The sequence below is a fragment of the Equus asinus genome, unplaced genomic scaffold (genome assembly GCF_041296235.1).
Source record: "Equus asinus isolate D_3611 breed Donkey unplaced genomic scaffold, EquAss-T2T_v2 contig_78, whole genome shotgun sequence".
Lineage (NCBI taxonomy): Eukaryota > Metazoa > Chordata > Mammalia > Perissodactyla > Equidae > Equus > Equus asinus.
Window position 1 is genome coordinate 1 of NW_027225493.1, and position 24,875 is coordinate 24,875.

Sequence of the window (24,875 nt, forward strand, 5' to 3'; positions counted from 1 at the left end):
CCGTGACCCCGCTCGAGTCACGCGTTTCCCTTCGAGGGACACTCTCCCGCAGCACACGCGGGCCCATGCACGCCCCACCTCCTCACGCTCCGCCACCTTTCCCCGCTCTCTGGCTCGCTCTGACCCCGGGCCGGCAAGTTACGCGGCGTTGGCACTGCCGGCAGGAAGGAACGTGCCGCTCCTACGGGTGACCCACCGCCTTCTCCCGGAGGGTCCCCGTGTCCTGATGGCGCGCCCTCGAGTCTTTCCAAAGAGTTCCGCGAGATCGTCACCATGCACGCCCGCCGTGTGTTCACCTGATCCCGCTCGGCCGCCATCGGTTGCCAACGCTCGCCGGGCCCTCCACCACCGAAACCACCTGCGCCGCCACTGCCACCCAGTCCACCCACCCCGCCCCTCCCCCCCTTCCCCCGGCGCCAGCACCAAGTCCACCACGCGTCAGCACCGGCACCACGACGAATCCTCGCCGCCACCCCCGCCCCCAGGACGCCCCGAGGACACTGCCAAGCCCGCCGCCGCCACCCCAGCCTGCAAGCCCCAAGCCGCACCCCAGCCCCAACCCCCCCACCCCCACCCCCCCCCCCCCCCCTACTGCTCCAACACCCCGACGCCTGTCAGGCCCCTCCTCCCCGCGCCCCCCACTTTCCAAATCCTTCCCGGCCGGGGATCCTCCGTTCCGTTGGTCCCTTTGGCCTCTTCTCAACTCAACCCCCAACGCACACCCGAGACGCGACTCTCTGTCCCCAGGACAGGTCGTTTCTGTCTCTGGGGCAGGGGCATTCCCCGCCCTTGCCCGCTCCCCACCCCTCCTCTCACCCTACTCCTTAGCCTCACCACCTCGCAGCGCAGCACAGCCAGTCTCGCCCGCCGGCGTCCTCTCCCACCGCAGGGGCTTCCGTCTTCCTCGCACCGGAGCCCACTGCCCCTGCTTGCCACCCGCCGCTCCTTACGGCCTCCAGGCCCCCCCGCCCCACCATCCGCCAACAACCCCGCGGACCCTGTGGTCCTCTCTCGCACGACCCGCCCCGAGGACTCGCTTCCCCCGGCCCTGTCCCCCCTCCCCCGCTCAGGCCCCTCGTCCCCACCCCAACCCTAGATCTCACCCGCCGCCACCCGTGCCGGCCAAGGGGCCTGGCCGCCCGGAGCCCCTGCCTGAGCGGCCCGTTCCCGCAAGCCCCGCACCTCCTCCGGGCCCGCGGCGCTCCGCTCGCACACCCGGGACTCCTCCTCACGCCACCCACCGCGCGGCTCACCGCCGTGCCCTCTTCCTGGGGTCACTTGGCCCTGTGCCCTGACCCGCGTGGGGGGCCACCCACCGGGACCGACGCCTCCATCCCGCACCGTCTCCCGCCCCCGCACGCGCACGCCCAGCACCCCGGCCGGGCCCGTGGGGGAGCTTCCCGCGCTCACGGGGCGCACCCCTATGCCCACCGGGGGCGCCTTGGCACAGGGGAGAACGGCTCCGTCAAAGTCCAGCGTGGGGCCCGCGGCAGCTTCCTGCCGCTCATCGGCTCGGCCCTCCCCTCTGCCTCGGCCGGAACCGGTCCCTGGACAGATACTCAGCTCCGCTGGCTCACGGCGGCGCGCCCGTCGTGGCGGCAAGGGGCCGGAGAGCTGCCATCTCCTTTGGGGAGCAGCCGCAGGAGAAGATGGATGCGGGGCTGGAGAGAGGGATGGCGTGGGTGGACGCCGAGGCGGGAAGGGGAACGCCGTCCAAAGTCCCAGCTCGGTGGGGGGAGGGGCGTGGGGGAGGCAAGAGTTCCGGGGAACGCCCCGGCCACTTGGCCATAGGACGCGGAGCGTCGCTGAGGCCACTGGAAGAAAACGCTGGCCACCCCCGCCACCCGTCCGCCCCCAGCCCCTCCCCACCTGCTTGCCCGTGGCGTTTTCCGGAACGGCCTCCTGTAGCTCCCTGCTCTGTCTCCTCCGCGGCGGGCTGGTCTCGCTAGCCCGACGGACGGACGGGTCGAGGGTCACTGGCCCATCTCCGCCTCTCGGGCGCCGCGGCCGGGCCCTCGGCTCCCACGCCCGCGCGAGACCCAGACGCCCCTGGCGCCCAATCGCGGGCCCCCGGGACACGCAGCGGGCCCAGGACCCGGCAGGCGGCGGCGGGAAAGCTGCCGGCGCCTTGGCTGGCGCGAGGGGCGAGGCCAGGGACCACAGGTCTCGGCAGGTGGCCCGACCGGTCCAGGGAGACCCCTGCCCCCTCCCGCCCGCACCCCCAGCCCCAGCCCCCACCGGCGGCCCCACCTCGGGAGGGACCAAGGGGCGGCTTGGGGGCCGCGAAACTGTCGCGGCCGAAGCCAGGCTGCGGGAGAGTCGAAGCGCGTGCGGGGGCCGGCGGCGGGGCTGTGCGCCCGCGGCCACGGCGGGAGAGAGGCGGCCCCAGCCACCGAGGAAGAGGGGAAGCGAGGCGAGCGTCCGAGGAGGAGGAGGAGGAGGAGGAGGGGAGACGCCCAGGGGGCGAGCGGGGGCCGAAAGGTCTGCCGTTGGCAGGGGTGGAGGGGGCGTGGCAGGGTCAGGGCTGGACGTGGCGGGTGGCCTTGTCGGGAGGCCGAGGCCAGGGGGCGAGGGGCGAAGCGAGCGAGCTCCGGCGCGGGCTAAAAGTGTGCGTGGTGGGGGGAGGGGTCGCGGCCGCCCGCGCCGCGCCGGGGAGGCGGAGGTCGGGCGGCCGGCAGGCGGGCGGGCGGAGAGGAAGAAGAAAGGCTTCCCTGACCGGGAATCGAACCCGGGCCGCGGCGGTGAGAGCGCCGAATCCTAACCACTAGACCACCAGGGAGCGTCGGGCTTCGCGCCTCGCCTGCGCCTCCTGGACCCGGGGCCCGCAGCCCGCCCGCTCGCCGCTCCCTCGCCGCCGGGGCCCCCTGCCTTGCGCAGGCCAGCCGCCCGCCGCCCCGGCCCAGGCACGCGCCCTCGCCGGCTTCCTGCTCGCCGCGCCCTCAAAACGCTGCGCGCGCACACACGCACACACACGCACACACACACACACACACACACACACGCACAGCCGCACGCCCGCCGCCCGCCGCCCGCCTCCGGGGCGGGAGGGGCCCCGCAGCTCGGCAAAAGGTCGGCCCGCTGCGTTGGCCGGGAATCGAACCCGGGTCAACTGCTTGGAAGGCAGCTATGCTCACCACTATACCACCAACGCCGCACAGCCCGGCCTGCCCCGAGACGCCGGCCCGGGGCTCGCGCCACAGCAGTCCGGCCGCCGCCGCCGCCGCCGCCGCCCGCCGCCGCCGCCTGGCGCAGCCCTGCTCCGACGCCCCGCCCGCCCGCAGCGCGGCGCTGCCACCGGCGCCACCAACCGCCGCCCCGCGCCAGCGCCAGCGCCGCGCCCGACGCGGCAGCCCTCGTCCGCCGGGACGGACCGCCTCTGGGGGGCGCCCTCGCTGCCGCGCCACCAAGCGACCGCCATTCCCACGCCGACCGCCCCGCCAAAGCCCCGGCCGGGCGCCCGCCCTCCACCGTCCGGCTCGCCCCAGCCCCTCTCCACAGGCTGCTCGGCGAGGCAGCTGCGCGCACCGAGAGAGGACCCACCCGCCGCCCGTCCCGGCAGCTGTGCAGCTGTGCAGCGCGCGTCGCGCGTCGCGTCGCGTCGCAGGGAGCCCCGTGCGCCAGCCGCTGGGGGCGGGCCGCTCGTCGGGCGCTGCGGGGAGCAGAGGAAGCCTTGGCTCGGCCGTGCCGAACGACCGCCGCCCGACGGCGAGGGGGCCTCGGGGAGGGGTCCCCGTGGGCAGGCCGGGCACGGGTTGGCGGCCTGCGCCTGGCTGGAGGGCGGGGCAGGGCGAAGAAGCGCCCTCGGGGGCTGGAGGGCGGGGCGCGGCAGGGCGAAGAAGGGCCCTCGGGGGCAAGCGGCCGGACGCAGAGCGGCGCCAGCCACCAAAAAGGGACGTCTTGCCTCCCCGTCGGGGAATCGAACCCCGGTCTCCCGCGTGACAGGCGGGGATACTCACCACTATACTAACGAGGACGGCGGCGGCCGCCCCGGCGCCCGACCGCTCTCCGGCTGCCTGCCGACGCCGACCCCCGCCCTCGAGGCCCTGCCCGCCACCGGTGCCCGGCACGTGTGCCCCATCCGACCCGACAGCCAAACGACCGCGTCATCCAGCAAAGCGGCCCGCGGCCCGCACACGACCCCGACCGCGCGCCCGGCCCTGGCGGCGGCGGCGACGGCGGCTGGAAATGCCGAGTCTGCGCCGCCTCTTGCCTCCCGTGCGGAGATCGCGCCGCGAGGAAGAGGCCCTCTCGAGAGGGCCAGCGAGGCGGCGAGGAGAAGGGGGGCGCGCGCCGGGCCGCGGCCTTGTCCCGGCCGGCGCCCGGGGTGGGCGACGGGGCGGCGGCGGCGGTGGAGCCGGGCGAGTCCGCTGGCCTTGCTCCCCGTCGGCCGGCGCGCGCGTCCCGTCCGTGGCGCGCCCACAAAGACGCCCGCCAGGCGCCGCGGGCGGCCAAGGGCCCCGCCGGCCGCGTCGGCTCCCAGCCAGGCGAGCGGCCACGCGCCCAGGCCCGCCGTCAGGATGGCCGAGCGGTCTAAGGCGCTGCGTTCAGGTCGCAGTCTCCCCTGGAGGCGTGGGTTCGAATCCCACTCCTGACACGCCGACCTTTTGGCCCGCCCAACCAACGCCCGCCTACCCGGGCCTCCCGCACACCCGAGCGCCGCCCTTGGCCGCCTTCCTGGCCGGCCCGGGCTGGCGCTCCGGCCTGTGGCCGCCGCGCCAAACTCCAGGCCCCTACACGCACGCCTCTCCACCCCACCCGCTTCTCACGCCCGCCGCTGCGCGGGCCTGGCGCACTCAGCCCAGGAGGCTGCCCCAGCGCCTCGAACCCACTGGCAACCGGCCTTCCCGACACAGCGCGCGCGCCCCCGCCCACTCACTCACACACCCTTCCCACCGGACCCCACACGCGGGGGCTTCAGGACTTCGCGCCCCATCGTTCCTCGCCTGCTCTCCCCCTTCCCCCTCCGCACACGAGCCCCCCCATTAGGGGGGTTGTGTAGCCCTCCCTCCCACTCGCGCTCCCACTCCCACTCCCACTCCCCCTCCCCCACCCCACCCCACCCCACCCCACCCCACCCCACCCGACCCTGCGTGAGCAAAGCCCTCCACGGGTCACCCTCCGACTTCTGCCTGGCGCACAGCGCCTCGCTCTTGGAGCGCCACGCCTGCGCAACGGGCGGCACACCGTCCAACACGCTGTCCTTTCCCACAGCCCCCGGCCGCCCGGCCCGCCCATCCTCTCCACACCCTGCTCAGGTCGCCGTCCCCATCTCGGTGGCCTGTGGTGCCCACCACGACTTTTCACCTCGGGGCCTCGCCCGGGCCACACATGCCTGCCTCCCGGGCCCCACGCAGCCCGGCCTTCTGCTCGCCAGCCCACCACAGCGCCCTCCCTGCACGGGGCCTGCCTGGCACGCGGGCCCAACCCGGCAAGCTGGCTCCGGGGAGCAGCGAGCCGAAGCCCTGGATCCCCGTCGCCCACACGCCACGTCGGGCCCACGGCCGGGGCCAAGCCCCGTCTGCACGCGCGAAGGCGCCTCGGGGGCCCAAACCCACGACGACACGACGGCGCGCCTCCTCCGCGGGCGGCCCGCCGGCCGGCAGCCACTCTGCCAAAGCGCGCCCGCCATCCAAGACCGCGCTCCTGCCTCGCCACCAACGCACCCCGGAGCCGGACCCTTGCGGGCGAGCCGTCGGCCAGAGCGCAGGCGCCAGGCTCAGGCCCCTCGGGTCTCTTGGCCTGAGCGCCACTCAGCGGCGGGCGGCCGAGGCGGCGCTCCCCAGCCTGCGGCTCCCACGGCCGCCCCCACGCCACGGCCCTCCCGCCCAGCCCAGCCCTGCCCAGCCCTGCCCAGCCCTGCCCTGCCCTGCCCTGCCCTGCCCTGCCCTGCTCTCGTCCGGCAGGCCGCGCCGTTGGCGCCGCGCACGGCCACGCGCCCAGCGCACCCGCGGGGAAGCCCGCCGCCCAGGGGACTTGGGCACGGGCCCGTGGGTCGTCGAAGGGAACGTCGCCCGCCACAGATCGCCGCCCCTCGTTGGCACTCGAGCGCGGGCCAGGCTGGGCGCGGCTCCTGGCTTCCTCCGGCGACGCCGGCAGGGTCGCGGCGGCCCTGGGCCGGACACAAGGCGCGGGATGGGCCGAGGCCGCCCCGCTCTGTCGCGGCTCCTCCGCGCCTCGGCGCACAGGTGCCACCGCGCCTCCGGGTCTCCCTGCTCCGCACCCCCCTCCTACCGCGCCCGCCCCCGAGCGCCCTCCAGGGCCCCGCAGCCTCTCTTCCAGCTGCCCCGTCCGCCGACTGGCTCGGATGGAGGAGATGGCCCCGCAGGGCCGTGACCAGTGTCGGGCGGCTGGTGGCGAGCGCCGCTGGGGCGGCGCCTGGTGGCGCCGGCCACCGGTGCATGGGTGGTTCAGTGGTAGAATTCTCGCCTGCCACGCGGGAGGCCCGGGTTCGATTCCCGGCCCATGCAGCACCCCGTCCCCTTTTGGTCCCGCGGCCCCGACGTCCAGCTTAGGCTGCCTCTCTCCTGCGCTCGAGGCCGCCCCCACACACCAACACCTTCCGCCCGCCCCGGGCCCTCGCTCTCGCCCTGGAGACAAAAGTCCCCCCCCCCTCCGCCCCCAAACACGCACCCCGGGAACCAAACGCCCGCCCCCCAAACCCCCGTGCCCTGACACATTCACGGCCCAGCCACTCTCGTGCCCGCGCACCTTCCTTCCTTGTCCCTCTTCTTTTCCTTCCCGTGACCCCGCTCGAGTCACGCGTTTCCCTTCGAGGGACACTCTCCCCGCAGCACACGCGGGCCCATGCACGCCCCACCTCCTCACGCTCCGCCACCTTTCCCCGCTCTCTGGCTCGCTCTGACCCCGGCCGGCAAGTTACGCGGCGTTGGCACTGCCGGCAGGAAGGAACGTGCCGCTCCTACGGGTGACCCACCGCCTTCTCCCGGAGGGTCCCCGTGTCCTGATGGCGCGCCCTCGAGTCTTTCCAAAGAGTTCCGCGAGATCGTCACCATGCACGCCCGCCGTGTGTTCACCTGATCCCGCTCGGCCGCCATCGGTTGCCAACGCTCGCCGGGCCCTCCACCACCGAAACCACCTGCGCCGCCACTGCCACCCAGTCCACCCACCCCGCCCCTCCCCCCCATCCCCCGGCGCCAGCACCAAGTCCACCACGCGTCAGCACCGGCACCACGACGAATCCTCGCCGCCACCCCCCGCCCCCAGGACGCCCCGAGGACACTGCCAAGCCCGCCGCCGCCACCCCCAGCCTGCAAGCCCCAAGCCGCACCCCAGCCCCAACCCCTCCCCCTCCACCCGCCCCACCCCCCCACTGCACCAACACCCCCGACGCCTGTCAGGCCCCTCCTCCCCGCGCCCCCACTTTCCAAATCCTGCCCGGCCGGGGATCCTCCGTTCCGTTGGTCCCTTTGGCCTCTTCTCAACTCAACCCCCAACGCACACCCGAGACGCGACTCTCTGTCCCCAGGACAGGTCGTTTCTGTCTCTGGGGCAGGGGCATTCCCCGCCCTTGCCCGCTCCCCACCCCTCCTCTCACCCTACTCCTTAGCCTCACCACCTCGCAGCGCAGCACAGCCAGTCTCGCCCGCCGGCGTCCTCTCCCACCGCAGGGGCTTCCGTCTTCCTCGCACCGGAGCCCACTGCCCCTGCTTGCCACCCGCCGCTCCTTACGGCCTCCAGGCCCCCCCGCCCCACCATCCGCCAACAACCCCGCGGACCCTGTGGTCCTCTCTCGCACGACCCGCCCCGAGGACTCGCTTCCCCCGGCCCTGTCCCCCCTCCCCCGCTCAGGCCCCTCGTCCCCACCCCAACCCTAGATCTCACCCGCCGCCACCCGTGCCGGCCAAGGGGCCTGGCCGCCCGGAGCCCCTGCCTGAGCGGCCCGTTCCCGCAAGCCCCGCACCTCCTCCGGGCCCGCGGCGCTCCGCTCGCACACCCGGGACTCCTCCTCACGCCACCCACCGCGCGGCTCACCGCCGTGCCCTCTTCCTGGGGTCACTTGGCCCTGTGCCCTGACCCGCGTGGGGGGCCACCCACCGGGACCGACGCCTCCATCCCGCACCGTCTCCCGCCCCCGCACGCGCACGCCCAGCACCCCGGCCGGGCCCGTGGGGGAGCTTCCCGCGCTCACGGGGCGCACCCCTATGCCCACCGGGGGCGCCTTGGCACAGGGGAGAACGGCTCCGTCAAAGTCCAGCGTGGGGCCCGCGGCAGCTTCCTGCCGCTCATCGGCTCGGCCCTCCCCTCTGCCTCGGCCGGAACCGGTCCCTGGACAGATACTCAGCTCCGCTGGCTCACGGCGGCGCGCCCGTCGTGGCGGCAAGGGGCCGGAGAGCTGCCATCTCCTTTGGGGAGCAGCCGCAGGAGAAGATGGATGCGGGGCTGGAGAGAGGGATGGCGTGGGTGGACGCCGAGGCGGGAAGGGGAACGCCGTCCAAAGTCCCAGCTCGGTGGGGGGAGGGGCGTGGGGGAGGCAAGAGTTCCGGGGAACGCCCCGGCCACTTGGCCATAGGACGCGGAGCGTCGCTGAGGCCACTGGAAGAAAACGCTGGCCACCCCCGCCACCCGTCCGCCCCCAGCCCCTCCCCACCTGCTTGCCCGTGGCGTTTTCCGGAACGGCCTCCTGTAGCTCCCTGCTCTGTCTCCTCCGCGGCGGGCTGGTCTCGCTAGCCCGACGGACGGACGGGTCGAGGGTCACTGGCCCATCTCCGCCTCTCGGGCGCCGCGGCCGGGCCCTCGGCTCCCACGCCCGCGCGAGACCCAGACGCCCCTGGCGCCCAATCGCCGGGCCCCCGGGACACGCAGCGGGCCCAGGACCCGGCAGGCGGCGGCGGGAAAGCTGCCGGCGCCTTGGCTGGCGCGAGGGGCGAGGCCAGGGACCACAGGTCTCGGCAGGTGGCCCGACCGGTCCAGGGAGACCCCTGCCCCCTCCCGCCCGCACCCCCAGCCCCAGCCCCCACCGGCGGCCCCACCTCGGGAGGGACCAAGGGGCGGCTTGGGGGCCGCGAAACTGTCGCGGCCGAAGCCAGGCTGCGGGAGAGTCGAAGCGCGTGCGGGGGCCGGCGGCGGGGCTGTGCGCCCGCGGCCACGGCGGGAGAGAGGCGGCCCCAGCCACCGAGGAAGAGGGGAAGCGAGGCGAGCGTCCGAGGAGGAGGAGGAGGAGGAGGAGGGGAGACGCCCAGGGGGCGAGCGGGGGCCGAAAGGTCTGCCGTTGGCAGGGGTGGAGGGGGCGTGGCAGGGTCAGGGCTGGACGTGGCGGGTGGCCTTGTCGGGAGGCCGAGGCCAGGGGGCGAGGGGCGAAGCGAGCGAGCTCCGGCGCGGGCTAAAAGTGTGCGTGGTGGGGGGAGGGGTCGCGGCCGCCCGCGCCGCGCCGGGGAGGCGGAGGTCGGGCGGCCGGCAGGCGGGCGGGCGGAGAGGAAGAAGAAAGGCTTCCCTGACCGGGAATCGAACCCGGGCCGCGGCGGTGAGAGCGCCGAATCCTAACCACTAGACCACCAGGGAGCGTCGGGCTTCGCGCCTCGCCTGCGCCTCCTGGACCCGGGGCCCGCAGCCCGCCCGCTCGCCGCTCCCTCGCCGCCGGGGCCCCCTGCCTTGCGCAGGCCAGCCGCCCGCCGCCCCGGCCCAGGCACGCGCCCTCGCCGGCTTCCTGCTCGCCGCGCCCTCAAAACGCTGCGCGCGCACACACGCACACACACACACACACACACACACACACACACACACGCACAGCCGCACGCCCGCCGCCCGCCGCCCGCCTCCGGGGCGGGAGGGCCCCGCAGCTCGGCAAAAGGTCGGCCCGCTGCGTTGGCCGGGAATCGAACCCGGGTCAACTGCTTGGAAGGCAGCTATGCTCACCACTATACCACCAACGCCGCACAGCCCGGCCTGCCCCGAGACGCCGGCCCGGGGCTCGCGCCACAGCAGTCCGGCTGCCGCCGCCGCCGCCCGCCGCCGCCGCCGCCTGGCGCAGCCCTGCTCCGACGCCCCGCCCGCCCGCAGCGCGGCGCTGCCACCGGCGCCACCAACCGCCGCCCCGCGCCAGCGCCAGCGCCGCGCCCGACGCGGCAGCCCTCGTCCGCCGGGACGGACCGCCTCTGGGGGCGCCCTCGCTGCCGCGCCACCAAGCGACCGCCATTCCCACGCCGACCGCCCCGCCAAAGCCCCGGCCGGGCGCCCGCCCTCCACCGTCCGGCTCGCCCCAGCCCCTCTCCACAGGCTGCTCGGCGAGGCAGCTGCGCGCACCGAGAGAGGACCCACCCGCCGCCCGTCCCGGCAGCTGTGCAGCTGTGCAGCGCGCGTCGCGCGTCGCGTCGCGTCGCAGGGAGCCCCGTGCGCCAGCCGCTGGGGGCGGGCCGCTCGTCGGGCGCTGCGGGGAGCAGAGGAAGCCTTGGCTCGGCCGTGCCGAACGACCGCCGCCCGACGGCGAGGGGGCCTCGGGGAGGGGTCCCCGTGGGCAGGCCGGGCACGGGTTGGCGGCCTGCGCCTGGCTGGAGGGCGGGGCAGGGCGAAGAAGCGCCCTCGGGGGCTGGAGGGCGGGGCGCGGCAGGGCGAAGAAGGGCCCTCGGGGGCAAGCGGGCCGGACGCAGAGCGGCGCCAGCCACCAAAAAGGGACGTCTTGCCTCCCCGTCGGGGAATCGAACCCCGGTCTCCCGCGTGACAGGCGGGGATACTCACCACTATACTAACGAGGACGGCGGCGGCCGCCCCGGCGCCCGACCGCTCTCCGGCTGCCTGCCGACGCCGACCCCCGCCCTCGAGGCCCTGCCCGCCACCGGTGCCCGGCACGTGTGCCCCATCCGACCCGACAGCCAAACGACCGCGTCATCCAGCAAAGCGGCCCGCGGCCCGCACACGACCCCGACCGCGCGCCCGGCCCTGGCGGCGGCGGCGACGGCGGCTGGAAATGCCGAGTCTGCGCCGCCTCTTGCCTCCCGTGCGGAGATCGCGCCGCGAGGAAGAGGCCCTCTCGAGAGGGCCAGCGAGGCGGCGAGGAGAAGGGGGGCGCGCGCCGGGCCGCGGCCTTGTCCCGGCCGGCGCCCGGGGTGGGCGACGGGGCGGCGGCGGCGGTGGAGCCGGGCGAGTCCGCTGGCCTTGCTCCCCGTCGGCCGGCGCGCGCGTCCCGTCCGTGGCGCGCCCACAAAGACGCCCGCCAGGCGCCGCGGGCGGCCAAGGGCCCCGCCGGCCGCGTCGGCTCCCAGCCAGGCGAGCGGCCACGCGCCCAGGCCCGCCGTCAGGATGGCCGAGCGGTCTAAGGCGCTGCGTTCAGGTCGCAGTCTCCCCTGGAGGCGTGGGTTCGAATCCCACTCCTGACACGCCGACCTTTTGGCCCGCCCAACCAACGCCCGCCTACCCGGGCCTCCCGCACACCCGAGCGCCGCCCTTGGCCGCCTTCCTGGCCGGCCCGGGCTGGCGCTCCGGCCTGTGGCCGCCGCGCCAAACTCCAGGCCCCTACACGCACGCCTCTCCACCCCACCCGCTTCTCACGCCCGCCGCTGCGCGGGCCTGGCGCACTCAGCCCAGGAGGCTGCCCCAGCGCCTCGAACCCACTGGCAACCGGCCTTCCCGACACAGCGCGCGCGCCCCCGCCCACTCACTCACACACCCTTCCCACCGGACCCCACACGCGGGGGCTTCAGGACTTCGCGCCCCATCGTTCCTCGCCTGCTCTCCCCTTCCCCCTCCGCACACGAGCCCCCCCATTAGGGGGGTTGTGTAGCCCTCCCTCCCACTCGCGCTCCCACTCCCACTCCCACTCCCCCTCCCCCACCCCACCCCACCCCACCCCACCCGACCCTGCGTGAGCAAAGCCCTCCACGGGTCACCCTCCGACTTCTGCCTGGCGCACAGCGCCTCGCTCTTGGAGCGCCACGCCTGCGCAACGGGCGGCACACCGTCCAACACGCTGTCCTTTCCCACAGCCCCCGGCCGCCCGGCCCGCCCATCCTCTCCACACCCTGCTCAGGTCGCCGTCCCCATCTCGGTGGCCTGTGGTGCCCACCACGACTTTTCACCTCGGGGCCTCGCCCGGGCCACACATGCCTGCCTCCCGGGCCCCACGCAGCCCGGCCTTCTGCTCGCCAGCCCACCACAGCGCCCTCCCTGCACGGGGCCTGCCTGGCACGCGGGCCCAACCCGGCAAGCTGGCTCCGGGGAGCAGCGAGCCGAAGCCCTGGATCCCCGTCGCCCACACGCCACGTCGGGCCCACGGCCGGGGCCAAGCCCCGTCTGCACGCGCGAAGGCGCCTCGGGGGCCCAAACCCACGACGACACGACGGCGCGCCTCCTCCGCGGGCGGCCCGCCGGCCGGCAGCCACTCTGCCAAAGCGCGCCCGCCATCCAAGACCGCGCTCCTGCCTCGCCACCAACGCACCCCGGAGCCGGACCCTTGCGGGCGAGCCGTCGGCCAGAGCGCAGGCGCCAGGCTCAGGCCCCTCGGGTCTCTTGGCCTGAGCGCCGCTCAGCGGCGGGCGGCCGAGGCGGCGCTCCCCAGCCTGCGGCTCCCACGGCCGCCCCCACGCCACGGCCCTCCCGCCCAGCCCAGCCCTGCCCAGCCCTGCCCAGCCCTGCCCTGCCCTGCCCTGCCCTGCCCTGCCCTGCCCTGCCCTGCTCTCGTCCGGCAGGCCGCGCCGTTGGCGCCCGCGCACGGCCACGCGCCCAGCGCACCCGCGGGGAAGCCCGCCGCCCAGGGGACTTGGGCACGGGCCCGTGGGTCGTCGAAGGGAACGTCGCCCGCCACAGATCGCCGCCCCTCGTTGGCACTCGAGCGCGGGCCAGGCTGGGCGCGGCTCCTGGCTTCCTCCGGCGACGCCGGCAGGGTCGCGGCGGCCCTGGGCCGGACACAAGGCGCGGGATGGGCCGAGGCCGCCCCGCTCTGTCGCGGCTCCTCCGCGCCTCGGCGCACAGGTGCCACCGCGCCTCCGGGTCTCCCTGCTCCGCACCCCCCTCCTACCGCGCCCGCCCCCGAGCGCCCTCCAGGGCCCCGCAGCCTCTCTTCCAGCTGCCCCGTCCGCCGACTGGCTCGGATGGAGGAGATGGCCCCGCAGGGCCGTGACCAGTGTCGGGCGGCTGGTGGCGAGCGCCGCTGGGGCGGCGCCTGGTGGCGCCGGCCACCGGTGCATGGGTGGTTCAGTGGTAGAATTCTCGCCTGCCACGCGGGAGGCCCGGGTTCGATTCCCGGCCCATGCAGCACCCCGTCCCCTTTTGGTCCCGCGGCCCCGACGTCCAGCTTAGGCTGCCTCTCTCCTGCGCTCGAGGCCGCCCCCACACACCAACACCTTCCGCCCGCCCCGGGCCCTCGCTCTCGCCCTGGAGACAAAAGTCCCCCCCCCCCTCCGCCCCCAAACACGCACCCCGGGAACCAAACGCCCGCCCCCCAAACCCCCGTGCCCTGACACATTCACGGCCCAGCCACTCTCGTGCCCGCGCACCTTCCTTCCTTGTCCCTCTTCTTTTCCTTCCCGTGACCCCGCTCGAGTCACGCGTTTCCCTTCGAGGGACACTCTCCCGCAGCACACGCGGGCCCATGCACGCCCCACCTCCTCACGCTCCGCCACCTTTCCCCGCTCTCTGGCTCGCTCTGACCCCGGCCGGCAAGTTACGCGGCGTTGGCACTGCCGGCAGGAAGGAACGTGCCGCTCCTACGGGTGACCCACCGCCTTCTCCCGGAGGGTCCCCGTGTCCTGATGGCGCGCCCTCGAGTCTTTCCAAAGAGTTCCGCGAGATCGTCACCATGCACGCCCGCCGTGTGTTCACCTGATCCCGCTCGGCCCGCCATCGGTTGCCAACGCTCGCCGGGCCCTCCACCACCGAAACCACCTGCGCCGCCACTGCCACCCAGTCCACCCACCCCGCCCCTCCCCCCCTTCCCCCGGCGCCAGCACCAAGTCCACCACGCGTCAGCACCGGCACCACGACGAATCCTCGCCGCCACCCCCGCCCCCAGGACGCCCCGAGGACACTGCCAAGCCCGCCGCCGCCACCCCAGCCTGCAAGCCCCAAGCCGCACCCCAGCCCCAACCCCTCCACCTCCACCCTCCCCACCCCCCTACTGCTCCAACACCCCGACGCCTGTCAGGCCCCTCCTCCCCGCGCCCCCACTTTCCAAATCCTTCCCGGCCGGGGATCCTCCGTTCCGTTGGTCCCTTTGGCCTCTTCTCAACTCAACCCCCAACGCACACCCGAGACGCGACTCTCTGTCCCCAGGACAGGTCGTTTCTGTCTCTGGGGCAGGGGCATTCCCCGCCCTTGCCCGCTCCCCACCCCTCCTCTCACCCTACTCCTTAGCCTCACCACCTCGCAGCGCAGCACAGCCAGTCTCGCCCGCCGGCGTCCTCTCCCACCGCAGGGGCTTCCGTCTTCCTCGCACCGGAGCCCACTGCCCCTGCTTGCCACCCGCCGCTCCTTACGGCCTCCAGGCCCCCCCGCCCCACCATCCGCCAACAACCCCGCGGACCCTGTGGTCCTCTCTCGCACGACCCGCCCCGAGGACTCGCTTCCCCCCGGCCCTGTCCCCCCTCCCCCGCTCAGGCCCCTCGTCCCCACCCCAACCCTAGATCTCACCCGCCGCCACCCGTGCCGGCCAAGGGGCCTGGCCGCCCGGAGCCCCTGCCTGAGCGGCCCGTTCCCGCAAGCCCCGCACCTCCTCCGGGCCCGCGGCGCTCCGCTCGCACACCCGGGACTCCTCCTCACGCCACCCACCGCGCGGCTCACTGCCGTGCCCTCTTCCTGGGGTCACTTGGCCCTGTGCCCTGACCCGCGTGGGGGGCCACCCACCGGGACCGACGCCTCCATCCCGCACCGTCTCCCGCCCCCGCACGCGCACGCCCAGCACCCCGGCCGGGCCCGTGGGGGAGCTTCCCGCGCTCACGGGGCGCACCCCTATGCCCACCGGGGGCGCCTTGGCACAGGGGAGAACGGCTCCGTCAAAGTCCAGCGTGGGGCCCGCGGCAGCTTCCTGCCGCTCATCGGCTCGGCCCTCCCCTCTGCCTCGGCCGGAACCGGTCCCTGGACAGATACTCAGCTCCGCTGGCTCACGGCGGCGCGCCCGTCGTGGCGGCAAGGGGCCGGAGAGCTGCCATCTCCTTTGGGGAGCAGCCGCAGGAGAAGATGGATGCGGGGCTGGAGAGAGGGATGGCGTGGGTCGGACGCCGAGGCGGGAAGGGGAACGCCGTCCAAAGTCCCAGCTCGGTGGGGGGAGGGGCGTGGGGGAGGCAAGAGTTCCGGGGAACGCCCCGGCCACTTGGCCATAGGACGCGGAGGCGTCGCTGAGGCCACTGGAAGAAAACGCTGGCCACCCCCGCCACCCGTCCGCCCCCAGGCCCCTCCCCACCTGCTTGCCCGTGGCGTTTTCCGGAACGGCCTCCTGTAGCTCCCTGCTCTGTCTCCTCCGCGGCGGGCTGGTCTCGCTAGCCCGACGGTACGGACGGGTCGAGGGTCACTGGCCCATCTCCGCCTCTCGGGCGCCGCGGCCGGGCCCTCGGCTCCCACGCCCGCGCGAGACCCAGACGCCCCTGGCGCCCAATCGCCGGGCCCCCGGGACACGCAGCGGGCCCAGGACCCGGCAGGCGGCGGCGGGAAAGCTGCCGGCGCCTTGGCTGGCGCGAGGGGCGAGGCCAGGGACCACAGGTCTCGGCAGGTGGCCCGACCGGTCCAGGAGACCCCTGCCCCCTCCCGCCCGCACCCCCAGCCCCAGCCCCCACCGGCGGCCCCACCTCGGGAGGGGACCAAGGGGCGGCTTGGGGGCCGCGAAACTGTCGCGGCCGAAGCCAGGCTGCGGGAGAGTCGAAGCGCGTGCGGGGGCCGGCGGCGGGGCTGTGCGCCCGCGGCCACGGCGGGAGAGAGGCGGCCCCAGCCACCGAGGAAGAGGGGAAGCGAGGCGAGCGTCCGAGGAGGAGGAGGAGGAGGAGGAGGGGAGACGCCCAGGGGGCGAGCGGGGGCCGAAAGGTCTGCCGTTGGCAGGGGTGGAGGGGGCGTGGCAGGTCAGGGCTGGACGTGGCGGGTGGCCTTGTCGGGAGGCCGAGGCCAGGGGGCGAGGGGGCGAAGCGAGCGAGCTCCGGCGCGGGCTAAAAGTGTGCGTGGTGGGGGGAGGGGTCGCGGCCGCCCGCGCCGCGCCGGGGAGGCGGAGGTCGGGCGGCCGGCAGGCGGCGGGCGGAGAGGAAGAAGAAAGGCTTCCCTGACGGGAATCGAACCCGGGCCGCGGCGGTGAGAGCGCCGAATCCTAACCACTAGACCACCAGGGAGCGTCGGGCTTCGCGCCTCGCCTGCGCCTCCTGGACCCGGGGCCCGCAGCCCGCCCGCTCGCCGCTCCCCTCGCCGCCGGGGCCCCCTGCCTTGCGCAGGCCAGCCGCCCGCCGCCCCGGCCCAGGCACGCGCCCTCGCCGGCTTCCTGCTCGCCGCGCCCTCAAAACGCTGCGCGCGCACACACGCACACACACACACACACACACACACACACACACACACGCACAGCCGCACGCCCGCCGCCCGCCGCCCGCCTCCGGGGCGGGAGGGCCCCGCAGCTCGGCAAAAGGTCGGCCCGCTGCGTTGGCCGGGAATCGAACCCGGGTCAACTGCTTGGAAGGCAGCTATGCTCACCACTATACCACCAACGCCGCACAGCCCGGCCTGCCCCGAGACGCCGGCCCGGGGCTCGCGCCACAGCAGTCCGGCCGCCGCCGCCGCCGCCGCCGCCGCCGCCGCCTGGCGCAGCCCTGCTCGACGCCCCGCCCGCCCGCAGCGCGGCGCTGCCACCGGCGCCACCAACCGCCGCCCCGCGCCAGCGCCAGCGCCGCGCCCGACGCGGCAGCCCTCGTCCGCCGGGACGGACCGCCTCTGGGGGGCGCCCTCGCTGCCGCGCCACCAAGCGACCGCCATTCCCACGCCGACCGCCCCGCCAAAGCCCCGGCCGGGCGCCCGCCCTCCACCGTCCGGCTCGCCCCAGCCCCTCTCCACAGGCTGCTCGGCGAGGCAGCTGCGCGCACCGAGAGAGGACCCACCCGCCGCCCGTCCCGGCAGCTGTGCAGCTGTGCAGCGCGCGTCGCGCGTCGCGTCGCGTCGCAGGGAGCCCCGTGCGCCAGCCGCTGGGGGCGGGGCCGCTCGTCGGGCGCTGCGGGGAGCAGAGGAAGCCTTGGCTCGGCCGTGCCGAACGACCGCCGCCCGACGGCGAGGGGGCCTCGGGGAGGGGTCCCCGTGGGCAGGCCGGGCACGGGTTGGCGGCCTGCGCCTGGCTGGAGGGCGGGGCAGGGCGAAGAAGCGCCCTCGGGGGCTGGAGGGCGGGGCGCGGCAGGGCGAAGAAGGGCCCTCGGGGGCAAGCGGCCGGACGCAGAGCGGCGCCAGCCACCAAAAAGGGACGTCTTGCCTCCCCGTCGGGGAATCGAACCCCGGTCTCCCGCGTGACAGGCGGGGATACTCACCACTATACTAACGAGGACGGCGGCGGCCGCCCCGGCGCCCGACCGCTCTCCGGCTGCCTGCCGACGCCGACCCCCGCCCTCGAGGCCCTGCCCGCCACCGGTGCCCGGCACGTGTGCCCCATCCGACCCGACAGCCAAACGACCGCGTCATCCAGCAAAGCGGCCCGCGGCCCGCACACGACCCCGACCGCGCGCCCGCCCTGGCGGCGGCGGCGACGGCGGCTGGAAATGCCGAGTCTGCGCCGCCTCTTGCCTCCCGTGCGGAGATCGCGCCGCGAGGAAGAGGCCCTCTCGAGAGGGCCAGCGAGGCGGCGAGGAGAAGGGGGGGCGCGCGCCGGGCCGCGGCCTTGTCCCGGCCGGCGCCCGGGGTGGGGCGACGGGGGCGGCGGCGGCGGTGGAGCCGGGCGAGTCCGCTGGCCTTGCTCCCCGTCGGCCGGCGCGCGCGTCCCGTCCGTGGCGCGCCCACAAAGACGCCCGCCAGGCGCCGCGGGCGGCCAAGGGCCCCGCCGGCCGCGTCGGCTCCCAGCCAGGCGAGCGGCCACGCGCCCAGGCCCGCCGTCAGGATGGCCGAGCGGTCTAAGGCGCTGCGTTCAGGTCGCAGTCTCCCCTGGAGGCGTGGGTTCGAATCCCACTCCTGACACGCCGACCTTTTGGCCCGCCCAACCAACGCCCGCCTACCCGGGCCTCCCGCACACCCGAGCGCCGCCCTTGGCCGCCTTCCTGGCCGGCCCGGGCTGGCGCTCCGGCCTGTGGCCGCCGCGCCAAACTCCAGGCCCCTACACGCACGCCTCTCCACCCCACCCGCTTCTCACGCCCGCCGCTGCGCGGGCCTGGCGCACTCAGCCCAGGAGGCTGCCCCAGCGCCTCGAACCCACTGGCAACCGGCCTTCCCGACACAGCGCGCGCGCGCCCCCGCCCACTCACTCACACACCCTTCCCACCGGACCCCACACGCGGGGGCTTCAGGACTTCGCGCCCCATCGTTCCTCGCCTGCTCTCCCCTTCCCCCTCCGCACACGAGCCCCCCCATTAGGGGGGTTGTGTAGCCCTCCCTCCCACTCGCGCTCCCACTCCCACTCCCACTCCCCCCCCCCCACCCCCACCCCCCCCCCACCCCACCCGACCCTGCCGTGAGCAAAGCCCTCCACGGGTCACCCTCCGACTTCTGCCTGGCGCACAGCGCCTCGCTCTTGGAGCGCCACGCCTGCGCAACGGGCGGCACCACCCGTCCAACACGCTGTCCTTTCCCACAGCCCCCGGACCGCCCGGCCCCGCCCATCCTCTCCACACCCTGCTCAGGTCGCCGTCCCCATCTCGGTGGCCTGTGGTGCCCACCACGACTTTTCACCTCGGGGCCTCGCCCGGGCCACACATGCCTGCCTCCCGGGCCCCACGCAGCCCGGCCTTCTGCTCGCCAGCCCACCACAGCGCCCTCCCTGCACGGGGCCTGCCTGGCACGCGGGCCCAACCCGGCAAGCTGGCTCCGGGGAGCAGCGAGCCGAAGCCCTGGATCCCCGTCGCCCACACGCCACGTCGGGCCCACGGCCGGGGCCAAGCCCCGTCTGCACGCGCGAAGGCGCCTCGGGGGCCCAAACCCACGACGACACGACGGCGCGCCTCCTCCGCGGGCGGCCCGCCGGCCGGCAGCCACTCTGCCAAAGCGCGGCCCGCCATCCAAGACCGCGCTCCTGCCCTCGCCACCAACGCACCCCGGAGCCGGACCCTTGCGGGCGAGCCGTCGGCCAGAGCGCAGGCGCCAGGCTCAGGCCCCTCGGGTCTCTTGGCCTGAGCGCCGCTCAGCGGCGGGCGGCCGAGGCGGCGCTCCCCAGCCTGCGGCTCCCACGGCCGCCCCCACGCCACGGCCCTCCCGCCCAGCCCAGCCCTGCCCAGCCCTGCCCAGCCCTGCCCTGCCCTGCCCTGCCCTGCCCTGCCCTGCCCCTGCCCTGCTCTCGTCCGGCAGGCCGCGCCGTTGGCGCCCGCGCACGGCCACGCGCCCAGCGCACCCGCGGGGAAGCCCGCCGCCCAGGGGACTTGGGCACGGGCCCGTGGGTCGTCGAAGGGAACGTCGCCCGCCACAGATCGCCGCCCCTCGTTGGCACTCGAGCGCGGGCCAGGCTGGGCGCGGCTCCTGGCTTCCTCCGGCGACGCCGGCAGGGTCGCGCGGCCCTGGGCCGGACACAAGGCGCGGGATGGGCCGAGGCCGCCCCGCTCTGTCGCGGCTCCTCCGCGCCTCGGCGCACAGGTGCCACCGCGCCTCCGGGTCTCCCTGCTCCGCACCCCCCTCCTACCGCGCCCGCCCCCGAGCGCCCTCCAGGGCCCCGCAGCCTCTCTTCCAGCTGCCCCGTCCGCCGACTGGCTCGGATGGAGGAGATGGCCCCGCAGGGCCGTGACCAGTGTCGGGCGGCTGGTGGCGAGCGCCGCTGGGGCGGCGCCTGGTGGCGCCGGCCACCGGTGCATGGGTGGTTCAGTGGTAGAATTCTCGCCTGCCACGCGGGAGGCCCGGGTTCGATTCCCGGCCCATGCAGCACCCCGTCCCCTTTTGGTCCCGCGGCCCCGACGTCCAGCTTAGGCTGCCTCTCTCCTGCGCTCGAGGCCGCCCCCACACACCAACACCTTCCGCCCGCCCCGGGCCCTCGCTCTCGCCCTGGAGACAAAAGTCCCCCCCCCCTCCGCCCCCAAACACGCACCCCGGGAACCAAACGCCCGCCCCCCAAACCCCGTGCCCTGACACATTCACGGCCCAGCCACTCTCGTGCCCGCGCACCTTCCTTCCTTGTCCCTCTTCTTTTCCTTCCCGTGACCCCGCTCGAGTCACGCGTTTCCCTTCGAGGGACACTCTCCCGCAGCACACGCGGGCCCATGCACGCCCCACCTCCTCACGCTCCGCCACCTTTCCCCGCTCTCTGGCTCGCTCTGACCCCGGCCGGCAAGTTACGCGGCGTTGGCACTGCCGGCAGGAAGGAACGTGCCGCTCCTACGGGTGACCCACCGCCTTCTCCCGGAGGGTCCCCGTGTCCTGATGGCGCGCCCTCGAGTCTTTCCAAAGAGTTCCGCGAGATCTGTCACCATGCACGCCCGCCGTGTGTTCACCTGATCCCGCTCGGCCGCCATCGGTTGCCAACGCTCGCCGGGCCCTCCACCACCGAAACCACCTGCGCCGCCACTGCCACCCAGTCCACCCACCCCGCCCCTCCCCCCCTTCCCCCGGCGCCAGCACCAAGTCCACCACGCGTCAGCACCGGCACCACGACGAATCCTCGCCGCCACCCCCCGCCCCCAGGACGCCCCGAGGACACTGCCAAGCCCGCCGCCGCCACCCCAGCCTGCAAGCCCCAAGCCGCACCCCAGCCCCAACCCCTCCACCTCCACCCTCCCCACCCCCCTACTGCTCCAACACCCCGACGCCTGTCAGGCCCCCTCCTCCCCGCGCCCCCACTTTCCAAATCCTTCCCGGCCGGGGATCCTCCGTTCCGTTGGTCCCTTGGCCTCTTCTCAACTCAACCCCCAACGCACACCCGAGACGCGACTCTCTGTCCCCAGGACAGGTCGTTTCTGTCTCTGGGGCAGGGGCATTCCCCGCCCTTGCCCGCTCCCCACCCCTCCTCTCACCCTACTCCTTAGCCTCACCACCTCGCAGCGCAGCACAGCCAGTCTCGCCCGCCGGCGTCCTCTCCCACCGCAGGGGCTTCCGTCTTCCTCGCACCGGAGCCCACTGCCCCTGCTTGCCACCCCGCCGCTCCTTACGGCCTCCAGGCCCCCCCCGCCCCACCATCCGCCAACAACCCCCGCGGACCCTGTGGTCCTCTCTCGCACGACCCGCCCCGAGGACTCGCTTCCCCCGGCCCTGTCCCCCCTCCCCCGCTCAGGCCCCTCGTCCCCACCCCAACCCTAGATCTCACCCGCCGCCACCCGTGCCGGCCAAGGGGCCTGGCCGCCCGGAGCCCCTGCCTGAGCGGCCCGTTCCCGCAAGCCCCGCACCTCCTCCGGGCCCGCGGCGCTCCGCTCGCACACCCGGGACCTCCTCCTCACGCCACCCACCGCGCGGCTCACCGCCGTGCCCTCTTCCTGGGGTCACTTGGCCCTGTGCCCTGACCCGCGTGGGGGGCCACCCACCGGGACCGACGCCTCCATCCCGCACCGTCTCCCGCCCCCGCACGCGCACGCCCAGCACCCCGGCCGGGCCCGTGGGGGAGCTTCCCGCGCTCACGGGGCGCACACCCTATGCCCACGGGGGCGCCTTGGCACAGGGGAGAACGGCTCCGTCAAAGTCCAGCGTGGGGCCCGCGGCAGCTTCCTGCCGCTCATCGGCTCGGCCCTCCCCTCTGCCTCGGCCGGAACCGGTCCCTGGACAGATACTCAGCTCCGCTGGCTCACGGCGGCGCGCCCGTCGTGGCGGCAAGGGGCCGGAGAGCTGCCATCTCCTTTGGGGAGCAGCCGCAGGAGAAGATGGATGCGGGGCTGGAGAGAGGGATGGCGTGGGTGGACGCCGAGGCGGGAAGGGGAACGCCGTCCAAAGTCCCAGCTCGGTGGGGGGAGGGCGTGGGGGAGGCAAGAGTTCCGGGGAACGCCCCGGCCACTTGGCCATAGGACGCGGAGCGTCGCTGAGGCCACTGGAAGAAAACGCTGGCCACCCCCGCCACCCGTCCGCCCCCAGCCCCTCCCACCTGCTTGCCCGTGGCGTTTTCCGGAACGGCCTCCTGTAGCTCCCTGCTCTGTCTCCTCCGCGGCGGGCTGGTCTCGCTAGCCCGACGGACGGACGGGTCGAGGGTCACTGGCCCATCTCCGCCTCTCGGCGCCGCGGCCGGGCCCTCGGCTCCCACGCCCGCGCGAGACCCAGACGCCCTGGCGCCCAATCGCCGGGCCCCCGGGACACGCAGCGGGCCCAGGACCCGGCAGGCGGCGGCGGGAAAAGCTGCCGGCGCCTTGGCTGGCGCGAGGGGCGAGGCCAGGGACCACAGGTCTCGGCAGGTGGCCGACCGGTCCAGGGAGACCCCTGCCCCCTCCCGCCCGCACCCCCAGCCCCAGCCCCCACCGGCGGCCCCACCTCGGGAGGGACCAAGGGGCGGCTTGGGGGCCGCGAAACTGTCGCGGCCGAAGCCAGGCTGCGGGAGAGTCGAAGGCGTGCGGGGGCCGGCGGCGGGGCTGTGCGCCCCGCGGCCACGGCGGGAGAGAGGCGGCCCCAGCCACCGAGGAAGAGGGGAAGCGAGGCGAGCGTCCGAGGAGGAGGAGGAGGAGGAGGAGGGGAGACGCCCAGGGGGCGAGCGGGGGCCGAAAGGTCTGCCGTTGGCAGGGGTGGAGGGGGGCGTGGCAGGGTCAGGGCTGGACGTGGCGGGTGGCCTTGTCGGGAGGCCGAGGCCAGGGGGCGAGGGGCGAAGCGAGCGAGCTCCGGCGCGGGCTAAAAGTGTGCGTGGTGGGGGGAGGGGTCGCGGGCCGCCCGCGCCGCGCCGGGGAGGCGGAGGTCGGGCGGCCGGCAGGCGGGCAGGCGGAGAGGAAGAAGAAAGGCTTCCTGACTGGGAATCGAACCCGGGCCGCGGCGGTGAGAGCGCGAATCCTAACCACTAGACCACCAGGGAGCGTCGGGCTTCGCGCCTCGCCTGCGCCTCCTGGACCCGGGGCCCGCAGCCCGCCCGCTCGCCGCTCCCTCGCCGCCGGGGCCCCCTGCCTTGCGCAGGCCAGCCGCCCGCCGCCCCGGCCCAGGCACGCGCCCTCGCCGGCTTCCTGCTCGCCGCGCCCTCAAAACGCTGCGCGCGCACACACGCACACACACACACGCACACACACACACACGCAACAGCCGCACGCCCGCCGCCCGCCGCCGCCTCCGGGGCGGGAGGGCCCCGCAGCTCGGCAAAAGGTCGGCCCGCTGCGTTGGCCGGGAATCGAACCCGGGTCAACTGCTTGGAAGGCAGCTATGCTCACCACTATACCACCAACGCCGCACAGCCCGGCCTGCCCCGAGACGCCGGCCGGGGCTCGCGCCACAGCAGTCCGGCCGCCGCCGCCGCCGCCGCCGCCGCCGCCGCCGCCTGGCGCAGCCCTGCTCCGACGCCCCGCCCGCCCGCAGCGCGGCGCTGCCACCGGCGCCACCAACCGCCGCCCCGCGCCAGCGCCAGCGCCGCGCCCGACGCGGCAGCCCTCGTCCGCCGGGACGGACCGCCTCTGGGGGGCGCCCTCGCTGCCGCGCCACCAAGCGACCGCCATTCCCACGCCGACCGCCCCGCCAAAGCCCCGGCCGGGCGCCCCGCCCTCCACCGTCCGGCTCGCCCCAGCCCCTCTCCACAGGCTGCTCGGCGAGGCAGCTGCGCGCACCGAGAGAGGACCCACCCGCCGCCCGTCCCGGCAGCTGTGCAGCTGTGCAGCGCGCGTCGCGCGTCGCGTCGCGTCGCAGGGAGCCCCGTGCGCCAGCCGCTGGGGGCGGGCCGCTCGTCGGGCGCTGCGGGGAGCAGAGGAAGCCTTGGCTCGGCCGTGCCGAACGACCGCCGCCCGACGGCGAGGGGGCCTCGGGGAGGGGTCCCCGTGGGCAGGCCGGGCACGGGTTGGCGGCCTGCGCCTGGCTGGAGGGCGGGGGCAGGGCGAAGAAGCGCCCTCGGGGGCTGGAGGGCGGGGCGCGGCAGGGCGAAGAAGGGCCCTCGGGGCAAGCGGCCGGACGCAGAGCGGCGCCAGCCACCAAAAAGGGACGTCTTGCCTCCCCGTCGGGGAATCGAACCCCGGTCTCCCGCGTGACAGGCGGGGATACTCACCACTATACTAACGAGGACGGCGGCGGCCGCCCCGGCGCCCGACCGCTCTCCGGCTGCCTGCCGACGCCGACCCCCGCCCTCGAGGCCTGCCCGCCACCGGTGCCCGGCACGTGTGCCCCATCCGACCCGACAGCCAAACGACCGCGTCATCCAGCAAAGCGGCCCGCGGCCCGCACACCGACCCCGACCGCGCGCCCGGCCCTGGCGGCGGCGGCGACGGCGGCTGGAAATGCGAGTCTGCGCCGCCTCTTGCCTCCCGTGCGGAGATCGCGCCGCGAGGAAGAGGCCCTCTCGAGAGGGCCAGCGAGGCGGCGAGGAGAAGGGGGCGCGCGCCGGGCCGCGGCCTTGGTCCCGGCCGGCGCCCGGGGTGGGCGACGGGGCGGCGGCGGCGGTGGAGCCGGGCGAGTCCGCTGGCCTTGCTCCCCGTCGGCCGCGCGCGCGTCCCGTCCGTGGCGCGCCCACAAAGACGCCCGCCAGGCGCCGCGGGCGGCCAAGGGCCCCGCCGGCCGCGTCGGCTCCCAGCCAGGCGAGCGCCACGCGCCCAGGCCCGCCGTCAGGATGGGCCGAGCGTCTAAGGCGCTGCGTTCAGGTCGCAGTCTCCCTGGAGGCGTGGGTTCGAATCCCACTCCTGACACGCCGACCTTTGGCCCGCCCAACCAACGCCCGCCTACCCGGGCCTCCCGCACACCCGAGCGCCGCCCTTGGC

At 75.6% G+C, this 24,875-nt stretch overlaps 16 non-coding genes across 16 annotated transcripts; 6 read left to right on the plus strand and 10 right to left on the minus strand.

Annotated features, from left to right (window-relative positions):
• Positions 1-2,707: 2,707 nt before the first annotated feature.
• Positions 2,708-2,779, minus strand: TRNAE-CUC (transfer RNA glutamic acid (anticodon CUC)). The gene has a single exon. It is a non-coding gene; the product is annotated as a tRNA-Glu (tRNA).
• Positions 2,780-3,079: 300 nt separating this feature from the next.
• Positions 3,080-3,151, minus strand: TRNAG-UCC (transfer RNA glycine (anticodon UCC)). Its single transcript has one exon. It is a non-coding gene; the product is annotated as a tRNA-Gly (tRNA).
• A 750-nt stretch (positions 3,152-3,901) lies between these two features.
• On the minus strand, positions 3,902-3,973 carry TRNAD-GUC (transfer RNA aspartic acid (anticodon GUC)). The gene has a single exon. It is a non-coding gene; the product is annotated as a tRNA-Asp (tRNA).
• A 538-nt stretch (positions 3,974-4,511) lies between these two features.
• Positions 4,512-4,594, plus strand: TRNAL-CAG (transfer RNA leucine (anticodon CAG)). The gene has a single exon. It is a non-coding gene; the product is annotated as a tRNA-Leu (tRNA).
• Positions 4,595-6,396: 1,802 nt separating this feature from the next.
• Positions 6,397-6,467, plus strand: TRNAG-GCC (transfer RNA glycine (anticodon GCC)). The gene has a single exon. It is a non-coding gene; the product is annotated as a tRNA-Gly (tRNA).
• Positions 6,468-9,447: 2,980 nt separating this feature from the next.
• TRNAE-CUC (transfer RNA glutamic acid (anticodon CUC)) lies at positions 9,448-9,519 on the minus strand. The gene has a single exon. It is a non-coding gene; the product is annotated as a tRNA-Glu (tRNA).
• Positions 9,520-9,818: 299 nt separating this feature from the next.
• TRNAG-UCC (transfer RNA glycine (anticodon UCC)) lies at positions 9,819-9,890 on the minus strand. The gene has a single exon. It is a non-coding gene; the product is annotated as a tRNA-Gly (tRNA).
• A 747-nt stretch (positions 9,891-10,637) lies between these two features.
• On the minus strand, positions 10,638-10,709 carry TRNAD-GUC (transfer RNA aspartic acid (anticodon GUC)). Its single transcript has one exon. It is a non-coding gene; the product is annotated as a tRNA-Asp (tRNA).
• Positions 10,710-11,247: 538 nt separating this feature from the next.
• TRNAL-CAG (transfer RNA leucine (anticodon CAG)) lies at positions 11,248-11,330 on the plus strand. The gene has a single exon. It is a non-coding gene; the product is annotated as a tRNA-Leu (tRNA).
• Positions 11,331-13,132: 1,802 nt separating this feature from the next.
• TRNAG-GCC (transfer RNA glycine (anticodon GCC)) lies at positions 13,133-13,203 on the plus strand. Its single transcript has one exon. It is a non-coding gene; the product is annotated as a tRNA-Gly (tRNA).
• Positions 13,204-16,556: 3,353 nt separating this feature from the next.
• Positions 16,557-16,628, minus strand: TRNAG-UCC (transfer RNA glycine (anticodon UCC)). The gene has a single exon. It is a non-coding gene; the product is annotated as a tRNA-Gly (tRNA).
• Positions 16,629-17,374: 746 nt separating this feature from the next.
• On the minus strand, positions 17,375-17,446 carry TRNAD-GUC (transfer RNA aspartic acid (anticodon GUC)). The gene has a single exon. It is a non-coding gene; the product is annotated as a tRNA-Asp (tRNA).
• A 540-nt stretch (positions 17,447-17,986) lies between these two features.
• On the plus strand, positions 17,987-18,069 carry TRNAL-CAG (transfer RNA leucine (anticodon CAG)). Its single transcript has one exon. It is a non-coding gene; the product is annotated as a tRNA-Leu (tRNA).
• Positions 18,070-19,882: 1,813 nt separating this feature from the next.
• On the plus strand, positions 19,883-19,953 carry TRNAG-GCC (transfer RNA glycine (anticodon GCC)). The gene has a single exon. It is a non-coding gene; the product is annotated as a tRNA-Gly (tRNA).
• Positions 19,954-23,293: 3,340 nt separating this feature from the next.
• On the minus strand, positions 23,294-23,365 carry TRNAG-UCC (transfer RNA glycine (anticodon UCC)). Its single transcript has one exon. It is a non-coding gene; the product is annotated as a tRNA-Gly (tRNA).
• A 749-nt stretch (positions 23,366-24,114) lies between these two features.
• Positions 24,115-24,186, minus strand: TRNAD-GUC (transfer RNA aspartic acid (anticodon GUC)). The gene has a single exon. It is a non-coding gene; the product is annotated as a tRNA-Asp (tRNA).
• Between the last annotated feature and the right edge of the window lie 689 nt (positions 24,187-24,875).